Source organism: Gymnoscopelus microlampas (genome assembly GCF_963454915.1).
Source record: "Gymnoscopelus microlampas genome assembly, chromosome: 23".
NCBI lineage: Eukaryota > Metazoa > Chordata > Actinopteri > Myctophiformes > Myctophidae > Gymnoscopelus > Gymnoscopelus microlampas.
The window spans coordinates 11,468,345-11,472,746 of record NC_139960.1 but is presented as its reverse complement, the minus strand read 5'-3'; the positions used below and the strand labels follow the sequence as shown (position 1 = coordinate 11,472,746).

The 4,402-nt window shown below is 41.3% G+C and overlaps 1 protein-coding gene across 2 annotated transcripts in view; it reads left to right on the top strand.

Annotated features, from left to right (window-relative positions):
- The first annotated feature begins 3,163 nt into the window (after positions 1-3,163).
- LOC311039958 (calcium-independent phospholipase A2-gamma-like) overlaps positions 3,164-4,402 on the top strand; it is a 22,751-nt gene continuing 21,512 nt past the window's right edge. For both annotated transcript variants that reach the window (XM_084049991.1, XM_084049989.1), the window contains exon 1: positions 3,164-3,234. The gene's annotated coding sequence lies outside the window, so the exon portion shown is untranslated. The remainder of the gene's footprint in view (positions 3,235-4,402) is intronic.

Genomic DNA, 4,402 nt, shown 5'->3' with positions numbered 1-4,402 from the left:
TATTTGTTTTCTTTTAAAGTCTGATACTACAGTAGGTGGAAATATGCATTCCATAATATGACACCTCTGTATGTGACATTGAACTGCCCCCTAGTGGTGTAACATCTGGGTTCATGTAGATTAGAAGATTTGCCTGTCGGGTGTATTATGGAGCTTGGAGTTTGAGTGGAAGTATTGTTGGAAGTGATTTGTGAGGTTGGTAGAATTTAATTTTATATAACATAGTGAACTGTTGAATATTAGTTTATAACAGGTTATGTGTCACATAGTGACAACTATTAATCTCTGCTGTTCTATATAATTAGTTTATGTGTCACACTCACACAGTGATACTAAACTGTTAATCTCTCCTTCTAGAGCAAACCTTTTAGCTTAAGACCCAAAAGAGAAACTGTATCTCTTCCCGGGAGCCAAACTAGTGAAAATAATAGCCCATCTACAAGCTCACAACAACATCAGTTTATTTGAGGGCATATGCAGTATGTGTATGACCTCCACACATCCCTCTAGGCCAGTGGTTTTCAACCAGTGGTCCGGGGACCACCAGTGGTCCTTGAGGGAGTACCAGGGGGTCCCCAGCAAAATTAGTTAATAGCGTCACAATCATGTTTAACCACTTAGCTTTGGCAATTTATGAAAAACCTTGAAAATGTGTGCATATCTTTGAATATTTATATTTTTTAAAGCGAAAATTAACTGATATCTTTGCTTCTGGGGGTCCCTGGCACAAAAACATTTTCAAATGGGGGTCCGCGGCCAAATGTATATCAATTTAGGGGTCCTTAAATTGGCATGAAAAAGGTTGAAAACCACTGCTCTAGGCCATGGGGAAAATGTTGGTTAGAAACAGCTCTTTACTAGTTACTAGTTTACTCATTACTAGTTTACTAGTTACTAGTTTACTAGGCAACAAGTGGTTGAATGCATGCAGATTCAATTTAGTCATTTTTTACTAAATGTTAAAAGTGTTCATGTTTTCCAGTGGATTTTAATATTTCAATAGTTTACAGATTGACAGACAGAACGCCATTGATTGACAGGTAGACAGTCACACTCAATGCACAGGTAGGCCTACGTCACTTCACAAAAATCTATTTGGTTAAATTGTGAAACTTCCCCTTGATGCTGTGAACTCTGGCTACAATATCACCTGCGATTGAATAACAACTTTCCTACAAGTTAATGTTGTTGATTGTTGCGATTATTAAGCTGAAATAGAGATTCATACATCTACTGATTTTGAGCTACATATTGTCTTTATAATCATCTGAGCTTAAACTTTCAGACTATCAGACTAAACACTTTATACAAAAATATATAGTTATTGTGCATGTGTATCAATCAGCACTTAAGTGCACCATTCTCATTAGTTCTTTTTATTTGGCATAAGCGTCTCTTCAAAATGTAAAGGTAGGCCAAACTGTTACAATGCAGCCTATAGCATTGGTTCTCAAAGTGAGGTCCGGGGACCCCCAGGGGTCCTTGGGGGGCTTCCAGGGGGTCCCCAGCTTAATGTGTTAATAGCATCAAAATCATTTTCACCTTTTATACTTTGGGCACTCGGTGCCGTGCTATGAGCTTGTAGATCTGCTATTTTTGAATAGCAGATCTACACACAGTGTGCAGATCTACACACTCACACATTTGTGCAAACCTTTGAATATATATATTTTTAAGCGAACATTTGTAGCTCAAATCTTTGCTTCTGGGGGGTCCCTGAACAAAATATTTGAGATGGGGGTCCGCAGCCAAATAAATATAATTTTCCTAGGCATTAAAACGTTTGGGAACCACTGGCCTATAGCAAAGAGGAAAATAAGAAATAAGGAATTGTTGAACAAAATGCAGTTACATTCAAATCAAGCTTATAGACCCCTTAACAGACGACGTCACACTGGCTGCACGCAGCCAGTATGCGCGCAACGAAACCCATTATATCAGGTCTCGTTAGGACGCGTCTCACTAGCCAACACACACAAGAGGGGGTTGGGGTGTGCTGAAACCAGTGCACCCCGAAACAGGTTGGGAATTGATTGCGTGAAACAATCACCTGTGCGTCCAGGCTCAATGTTAGTAAACAAATAATTGGTCTATTGGCTTAGACAGAAGGCAGAACAGGCTTCAATGCATTGTTTTACGTGCCTTGTTGTTTTATGTGCCTTATTGTTTTTTGTGTCTTATTGTTTTATGTGTCTTATTGTTTTATGTGCCTTATTGTTTTATGTGTCTTATTGTTTTATGTGCCTTATTGTCTGGATGTGGTTTATGTGAAAAAAGATATCTTCATTGATTATGCATCAGTGGCGTACCCACCATAGAGGCAGGGCAGGCGGCCGCCTGCCCAACTAAAATCTAGCCTCCCCTAGAAAATAAAGTAAAAGACTGAAAAACTGACAGTGAAAAAAATCCAAAGAGAGTAGTGGCCGTCGGACCTTCACGCGGCCAGGCAATCACTACCGTATCCATTCAGCAGAGCGACGTCGCCTATAGTGATGCAAATGTTGCCTTTATCTTCATGGGGTGCCAGGAGTGCCAGGTGTGGGGGTCTGGGCGGCTGGGCCATCACCCGTAGGCCTACTCACCTGGCATAAAAGGGGCTCTGAGTCTGAGAGCAGCTTGAGCCACCACCGCTGAATAATTGATTGATTCATTGATTATACTTGCATATTGTTTTTATTGTTGTTGTTAACTTGTGTGCCCCGAGATTTCCCCCATTTTCCCCGAGGGGGGGGGGGGGTAGGTAGAGAAAAAAATCTCGCCTGCCCTAAATGTAATTTCTGGGAACGCCACTGTTATGCATGTCCCTCTAATATCCTCTTGATGGCAGCAAAGTCTGTTCGCAAAGAATGGCAACAACAGCAACCTGACTTCAACTAAAAGCAGTGGTTCTCAAACCTTTTTTTTTTATTTCAAGGACCCCCATAACTCTGAGAGTGTAACAAATGGATCTGTAAGGGTCCATTTGGAACCCCGTTAGGGAACTCCGAGGGTCCCCGGACTTCCACCATGGCTCTCTCATAGACTCCAATGTAATCCACGGCTGCAGCAGTTTGTCTCCCACAGACGCTGAAAATGACGTAGTTGTCTGTACCTTCTTTTTAAATACCTTGCTTCGGGACCAACAGGAAGCTAAATGATGTCACTTCCTCTATATTTCCTATGTTATCATGTCTGGTACAACAACAGCGTCTCTCTGAATGAAACAGAGTCATAATAAAGAACCCTTCATTAAAGGTAAGATGACAGCATCCTTTATTTAGTTAATTGCGTTGATTGGTTAAATATGATGGTACAGCATTGTTGTCTTTAGTGGTTACCATGGTTACCAGTCCGTTTGTTGAATGAACGGGTCAGCTTGGCTAACATTATTATTCACCCTGCCTTCAGTACCACGGTGTCGCTCATCGGAAAAGAACAGATCTACAAGCTATCAACGCGTCGCACCGCGACGCGTTGATAGCTTGTAGATCTGTTCTTTTCTGACAGGTCAGAAGTCCACTGATCTGTTCTTCTTTTCTGACAGATAAGAACTACAGATCTGTTCTTTTCTGACAGATAAGAACTACAGATCTGTTCTTTACTGACATAAGAACTACAGATCTGTTCTTTTCTGACATAAGAACTACAGATCTGTTCTTTTCTGACAGATAAGAACTACAGATCTGTTCTTTTCTGACATAAGAACTACAGATCTGTTCTTCTTTTCTGACCGATCAGTATAGCTTGTAGATCTGTTCTTTTTTGACCGATCTATACGGGTCCATTTGGTTCCATTTGTACACTCTCAGAATTACACACCCTTTAAGGCAGTGGTTCTCAAAGTTTTTCATGTCAAGGACCCCCAAATTGACACTTATTAGCCCGCGGACCCCCATTTCAAATTACAGAACACTCACATTTAACAGGGCCCGCTTTAGGAAAAGCCTGGTTCCTGCAGCTATCGAGGTCCTGAACAAAAGGCCCCGCTGAAAACATCTGTCCTATTGACACCAGTTGTCTTGTTGCTTGTTGTCTGTCTTGTGTGATGTGAGATGGTCCTTTATGTAATGTACTGTCAGTGAAGACGAATTTCCCCACGGGGACCAATAAATCTAATCTAATCTATATGCCAGGGACCCCCATAAGAGAAGATTTTTACGGCTCTAGCAGTGATTCTCACCCATTTTAATTTCAAGGACCACCAGTTTGACATGCATTAGGGCTACGGACCCCCATTTAATGGCATTTCTATCTCTAGGACCCCAATTTATATAATAAAATCAATGTTAATTCAACTCTGAGAGTGTACAAATGGAACCAACTATTTGGTTCCATTTGTACACTCTCAGAGTTACAGACCCATAAGGGTCCATTTGGTTCCTATCCATCATTTAGCTGGGGACCCCCTGGAACCCCCTCAAGT